The sequence below is a fragment of the Akebia trifoliata genome, chromosome 4 (assembly GCF_017979445.1).
Source record: "Akebia trifoliata isolate Shusen 1 chromosome 4, ASM1797944v1, whole genome shotgun sequence".
In the NCBI taxonomy this organism is placed as follows: domain Eukaryota; kingdom Viridiplantae; phylum Streptophyta; class Magnoliopsida; order Ranunculales; family Lardizabalaceae; genus Akebia; species Akebia trifoliata.
The window spans coordinates 41,828,357-41,836,532 of record NC_141378.1 but is presented as its reverse complement, the minus strand read 5'-3'; positions in this window follow the sequence as shown (position 1 = coordinate 41,836,532).

Below are 8,176 nucleotides of genomic sequence, written 5' to 3'. Positions count from 1 at the left end.
TTGGATCCTATTAGCTCAAACCATATCCAGTTTTTTTACTTACAGTGAACCCATATCCAGATCCGATCCGACCAAATTATAAAACTATAACATAAAAACATACAAAACAATATATCATTCAAATATAGACATATCCATATCCGAATTTTAAATCTGGGTTTGTATCTGACTCGGGTCAAGGGACATCAACCCATATTTTTATTCATATATACTTGAAGAAATCAATTCTACTAAAAATCGAATAAAATCGGATTTCAGATAAAATCTTACCCATTTTAAGCCCTATCAGTTCCTATCCTGGGGTGTTCAATCAGGTAACTCGAACTGGACAAGAATTAGAAGACCAAGTTTCGCTCGAGTTTGGGATTAACCAGAAACCAAGCCCGAGTTGATCAGGTTAAGGTTCAACCTGGATTAGACGAGAATATCTTGACCTAAACCCCCCTTAACACCTAATTGATCAGGTTCAAAATTGGTCTGATATAGTTTCGACCTAGGTTTTGGGAAAAAATGACCTGATTGCTATAAAATGCCTAAAAAATGCTCTTAAATTGAACATTGAAAATTAAATTATAAATTATATACATTACTAAAATACCTAACTATAATTAAATAAATAAATAATCTTAAAGAAAATGTAAATCTTAAATCATAATTTGTCCAAATCTTACAACATCGACAAAAATTAAATTTGAAATTAGTAAGAAGGGAATTTTCAAATTAAAATTAATAAATTTAAACAATAATTATGAAAATTGAACAATAAACAACTTAAAGAATTTTATAAGTAAGTTGGGTGTTACAAATTACTAAACACAAATTGTTCAAAATGAAGAATATTTGAAAAAAAAAATACAAATACAAACTATAAGTGTGAGGTTTACATCACAATAAGTAGAGTACATCCCAACTAGGTTAGCATCCATCTACCTAACATTTGTACAATTCTACCCCAAAATGAAATGAAATGAAATATCTAATCAAATTTCAAGTTTTCTACTATCATCTTCCAACTTTTGAATTTCTTTTTCTTCTTTTCCACTTTTAACGAAAAATCAAATAAATTTTTTGATCCAATTCAGCGAATTATACGTATTTCTGATCCAATCATCATCAACAAACCAATTAAACTACCCATCACCATAATAACCAACCATGGATCCATATTACATATCCATCCATGCATACCCAAATCCACCAGAGGGGGAACACCCATCTATAGACACCCTAATTGTAGCGATTTTCGATGATGGATAGATATTCTTATGATTTTTGTTCCTCACTAGACATATTTTCAAAGCTCGGATGAGATATTCAACGCAAACAAATCTTATAAACTATTCTAAGTTAGGATAATGTGACTCAAAACATAGAAATCATCGTTCTAAAACAAAAAGAAGTTTTACGAGAAAAATTATCAAAAAATGAATAAATTATCAAAATACCTCTAATGCCGAAACACCCTTAGAGGCTATATTACAATTAGAAAAATTATTTTACATACATAAAATAACAATTTGAAACTAAATAAATTATTTCACCAATTTCACAAAATTTGACAAAATTACCAAAATGCCCCTTGTGGAGTCTGCACCTATTTCAGGTAAAAAATTGATAAATGACACAAATAAATATTCTCAAAGAATTTCTTATAAAAAAATGATTCCAAAATATCCCAAAACGTCAAAAAATGATCTCCTAATGCAAAAGCCTCTTTGAGGGAAAAATGATAATTTTCTAATCTTAAAATTCAAAAATCTAAAACCAATAATAAAAATCTTAATTAATGAAAAGTAAAATCTTAATAAATATGAAAACATCCTCGATCCGTGGGTACGGATCCGCTTTTTTATTTTTTTAGGAGTCATCACTTAGTTTTACGGTCTAGGATCTGAAACATGACTTTAAATAGATAAAAAGTACTAAACTACAAAAAATGGATCTGAGGATCACATTACAAAATTGGAAGGTGTTAGGCACCAATCATGTTCGATGAACGTCGGTCTCTACTTTTCCTAAAAAATTTACATTGTAGGAAAAAATGACCTAAAAATTAAAATAAAAAGATTATCTTCTTTACCTGGATGATTACGACGGTTGATTCCCTTAAAAACTAACAGAGAACATTCCTCGTGTGAATCTTTTCGCTTTTTTCTTCGTTGCTAAATCTACTTTTGATCTCTGAGATGAGATTTTCTTCTCCTAAATCTGAATATTTTTTACTTTTCGAAGTGTTTTAAGAATTTTTAGTTGAAAAATAGGATTTGGGTGTTAGATATGGACTTAAAACTTTATATTTAGGATTTTAAAAAGTCTTAAGAGAGTTTTTGGCATCTCTTTCCTAGGATTTTTCTTAACCTGCGAATTTAGGTGGTGGAAGTCAATTTTTAAAGAGCTTTTGGGATATTAGGATTTAGAATTAAGTCACTTAGAGATAAGATTAAGTTGTTTCAAGTAAAGTTTAATTAGGTTTTATTTAAATTTTGAATTTTAAATTTTGACTTACGTAGAATGAAGATTTTTTAATTTCTAGAGGAACCTCCCAATGGAGGGTTCTTTATTAAATTATATTTTTAAGTCTTCGAGACCCTCAATGGAGGGTTCTTTATTAAATATCATGTAGGTCCTACTAAAATAAATGGGTTACCACTTAAAATTTGACTCGTGAGCTTAATTAATTGATTTTATTTGTTGAAAAATTTTAATTTAATTTATTAATATTTCACTTTACATTAATTAATGTTTTAATTATTAATTTCAAAATTTTAATTTTAGGGTCGAAAAATTATCATTTTGCCCTCAAAGATGGATTTGAATTGAGAGATTGATTTTTGATGTTTTGAAATATTTTGGAATCAGTTTTTCATAAGGATTTTAATGAGTATTGGTTTTTGTCACTTATAAGTTTTTTGCGTGAAATGATTGTGAGCTCTATGAAAGGCGTTTTCATAATTTTGCTGAATTTTGTAGAAATTAGCGAAATACTTTATTTAGTTTTAATTTATTGTTTTATGTGTTCAAAAAGATTTTCCTAAGCGTAATGTAGGCTCTAAGGGTGTTTTGATATCAATGATATCTTTGATAATTTGGCCATTTTTTTAATGATGATTTCTATATTATTAGGGTCATATTTTCTTTGCATAACATAGTTTCTAATATTTACTTGTTTGAAATATCTCATCTGAGCATTGGAAACACATCTAGTAACAAATAAAAATATTGGAATATTCATCAATTATTGGAAACTGTTGTAATCGGGTTGACGAGTTGATTAATCAGGTGAGTGCGAAAATGAGGTGTCTACAAAATCAATGTAAAATTTGTAACAAATAAATATAAATAATTAATCCCATGGGCCCAATTTCAATTGGCAACCTATTTATTCAAATGGGCCCCACTTGACATTTTGTTAAAGAACCCTCTACCGAGAGTCTTAAAGAATTTAAAATAATTAAATAAACTTTCCATTAGGGGTTCTTCAAAAAATTAAAATTTTAATTCTACATAACTTAAAGAAATTCAATCCAAATAAAAAATCATTTGAATCTTATTTAAAACAACTTAAAACCTAGTTAGAAATGGGTTTTATCCAAAAGAGACATAATCTAACTCTAAACCCTATAAAAATGTATTTTTGTCACCAAATCTTGTAGGTATTTAGAAATCCTATAGAAAATAGATTAGAAACTCTCCAAACTCAAAATTTGAAATACCAACTCAATACATAACCCTCAAATTTTAATTTTAAACTCGGAAAACACTCAGAAACTTTAAAAAAACATTCAAATCTAGAAAAAAAAATTTCATCTTCGAGTTTGAAAAGTAAACCTTGATTCATTTGTAAATAATTCAATTCAAATGAAAGAGCGAAATTGAAATCAATTTTTAGAACCTTGAAGTCATAAGTGTGTCTCACAATTGATTTATGGATTTCTACCCAAAACCTTGGATATATGTGTTTTGCGACACATGATAAAGATTGGAGGTTGCAAAAGAAAATCATAAACTTTTGTGTCCTTCCAACTCCACATCTGAATGAGATTGTTGCACAAGTCATGGAGACGTGCTTGTTAGGTAGGGGAATTGATGATGTGTTGACAATTATTATGGATAGTACTAGTTCCAATAACATGGCAACAAAAACTTTGAGATCAAAATTTAAGATGAAGAAATGATTGTTGTTGAATAGGGATTTCTTTCGTATAAGGTATTTTGGACATATCTTGAACCTTATTGTGAACGATGGTATCGATGAGGCATCTGAGTCAATTATTCGCATTCGCAAAAATGTGAAATATACGAGTTATCTTTCAAGATTGCAAATATTTAACAAGTATGTTGTGAAAAAAAGAATTACTTCTAAAAAGTATTTGTGCTTGGATATGCAAATCCAATGGAATTCCACCTATCTTATGTTAAATGTTGCGATTAATTTTCAAAAGGCTTTTGAGATATTGAAAGAGATAGATGTGAATTTTATAATTGAAGCTAATTGTAAGCATGAGATTTCAACTAAGGAAGATTGAGTGATAACCAAAAATTTCCTCAAGTTCTTAGAATATTTTTATAATGTAATAAAACGTGCGTTTGGATCAAACTACGTCACTTCACTTCTAATATATGAGGTGAATGCAATTCAATCTCTATTCTTGAAATGGTCAAATAGTGACTATATATATTTCACTATATGACCCGAAGGAAAAGTTTGAGAAATATTGTAATGTAGACAAAATTAATCAGTTGTTGATCCTTGCTATAAGTTGGTGTATGTGAAATTTCACTTTTCAAAATTTTATTATAATAGCAAGGTTGACGAGTTAATTGAAAATGCTAAAGATACCTTAAATCACCTATACCAACACTACTCATCATTGGAGTTGTTTTCAATAATGAAGGTTGACTCATCTCAAGTTAAAAAGAAAGATCAAATAGAAGATGTGGGAGATGCAAGTGTTGTACTTGATGAAATTAAAGAAGATTGGTGCAACTTCTTGAAAACAGAAGAAAGTTTTGCAACAAAATATGATTTGGAAAGGTATTTGGAAGAGGACGTTTAAAAGCTTCTACATGTCATTTACTATTTCATGGCATGAGACATTTAATCAATTCCTCTATTAATTGTGTTTTTTGAATCAACTTTTACTACTAGGGGTCATATACTTGACCCATTTTGAAGTTCTGTAACTCCAAAAACCATGGAGTATTTAGTTTATGCTCAAGATTGGTTAAGGACTTTGTCAACACCTACTAAAATTGAAGAAAACTTAGAAGATCTTGAGGAGTTAAAGTCATGTAAAATTATTTCTATTATTTAATTATTTTTTATATTCACATTTATTTATTTATTTTTCCTAAATGTTAATATCTCAAAAAGATTATTTTGTAGGTATAACAGAAGATATTGGAACTTTCTTTCTTGGAGCTTCAACTTCAAGTGTTACAAATTAAAGGAATTGTTTTCATCGAAGTAATATTTGAACAAATTTTTATAAGTTTTATATTATGAGTATTATCCCTTAAATAATTGATATGTACTAACCATTTTATTTATGAATAATATTCACATTAAGAACTAAGGAGTAGAGAGAAGCATCATAGAGATTTTTTTTTAAATATAACTTTTTTTATTTTATCTTATTAATGTGGCTTGTGGACAATTATTAGTTATTAATGTGGGATTTGGTTTAATATAAGTTGTCTAAATATTACTTAAATGATAGATTTGGAGGTTGTGTGCCAATTTATTTATTAGTAATTTTTTTTAATATGTTGTATTTCTTTTTTAAGATATAAATAAAATTTATGTGTTGATTAAAATGAAACTAGGCTTGCTCAATGAGCCAACCTGCCAAAAATTACCTAACTTGGGCTAACCCAATTTTAGAAGCTTGGTCTTGGGTTAATGAGTTATAAGCCGATGGTCGAGTTGACTTGAGCTCAGGTTTCTACAACTTGGGTTGAACCTGGGTTGACCCTCTAACCTACCTAGGTTGCAGTCTTAAGTCGTAAGTATGTTTAAGAATGATTCCGATTGAATGATTGAACGATTGAAAATTATTTGAAGGCAAATATATTTTCAACCCTTAAATAATTGTAGAAACCCAAAAAATTGTGCAACACTTTTCTAGGCTCGGTACAGCATTCGATGGTTCTGCATACACTCCAGATCAGGGAGTTGCCCAACCTAAGTCCCGAAACACTTCTAAAACTTCCCCAAAGATTCCCTAAAACTCAAACATAAATCCTAAAATCTCCCAAACTTTGCCCGAAAATCCTAAAAAACCCTAAAAATTCATTTCAAATATTCTAAACCTTTCCCAAACAAAACCCTAGCCTTCCGAAACATTTTAAACACTTCCTAAATACTTTAAACCATTCCCACACATATCCCAAAATTTTAGAAAATTTCAAGCCCTCTAGACCCTTCCCAAGAGTCCTATAACCCAAAATAGGCTAAAAGGGCCAATTCCAACATTATTCAAGGCCCGAGTCCAAGCTCATTCATTGTGGCCCCCCATAAATTTTAGATATGATATAAAGTTTGTTAAAATTGACCTTTAAGGTCAGTTATGTCAGTTGAATGTCATTTAACGGCTCATCAAACGCTTGCATGCACTATAAACTAACAAAATAAGATGACAAACCGACCTTCGAGGTATGTCTGCCCTTGACACTATAAATAAGGGTCCTCCTCTCCTCATTTAATACACCTCAATATCCTCCTTTTTTGCCTTATTTCTCCCACCTACTCCCTTGCCATTTTGCTTGCCTTTCTTATTCTATCCAGAAGTTTTGTAACTCTCTCGACAACCATCCAATCTGCCAAATCCTTGTCCGATAAAACCTAATCCTACACACTTTACCCATACCTTCCTAGTTACTAATCCATATCCAAATCTTCGTGCCCACAACTACCTACGCAGTTGAACCTCTACCCCATTTACCCAATCCATTTCCCACTTTTCCTTAATACTATCAATCATTTGCCTGAAATTCCTAAAACACCATTGGATTGTTCCAAAGTGTTACCCACTTGTCCTTATCACCTAATTACTAACCCAATGAGCCTCCCAATCACTCACATAGCCAAAGTTTTACCCAAACATCGACTCCCAAAATATCAAAGTGTGGTCAACATAATCCTGAAATACCAAAGAGCTGTCGAAATTCTACATACATACAAAGGTAAAATATGCGAAACCTAAAAATATTTCAATTATGTAATTCTAGTTTCATTTCAATTCATAGAGTAGAGTCGTAGTTAAAGCCCTATGTTTTATTAGGATAGACTAAAACACCTCTTAGACATTGCATACTCGAAAGATCAGAATAAACGATGGAACAGGGTATCTTGTAGATATTAGGGCCCACTTTAAATTCAATATTTTAAAAACTATTTTTTGATCTCCCTAATATCCAAATTTGGAAGTTCAACTCTATACATGTGCCATTATTGTAATCAATTCATTACTTGGCTACAATCTAAGGATTCAAATAAGATCAAATTCTCAAATTTCAAAAAACGTTATTAAAGTAGAAAACAATCGTCCTCAAGATGGGAGATTGGGGTGTGTAATATCTTCCCCTTTCTCGACAAAACCACTTACTTATATATATGAATCAAATACTAGTTAGAGAGTCATAATTTCAGTGATCATTAACACCCCTGAATTCAATGAATGGTGGTGACTCCGAAGAATCCTAAACTTTAAAAAAAAAAGGTAATTCGCGGGCATCAGGAACTATGTGCCTACAATAATTATTTGTCATCACTATGTCGTAGCTTTGTTAACACTTAGAGACAAGTATGTCCACACTATGTGTACATAGATCTTTCACAAATTGGTTATTAGGGCGAAACTTATTAATATTTGTTATGTTTAAAAAATCATATGATGATAGAAATTTCAAGACTCTTTATGTGATTATTCAATATAAGGATGTAATAAATCTTTCCCAAAGTGATAACAAATTCTACATGAAAATAGAAAATAAGGGAGAGGAAAGAAAGCTTACAGATTGTATTAAGGAAAAAATAATGAAAAAATAGGGAATCAAAGGAAGCTTTCATTTATTTCATTTGGTGGATGAAAAAAAATCAAAATGTCTTTACCCTTTACTTAACAACTTGTTAATACGTCCTTGTACAACAATAAAAATGGAGTAGAGAAGAAGA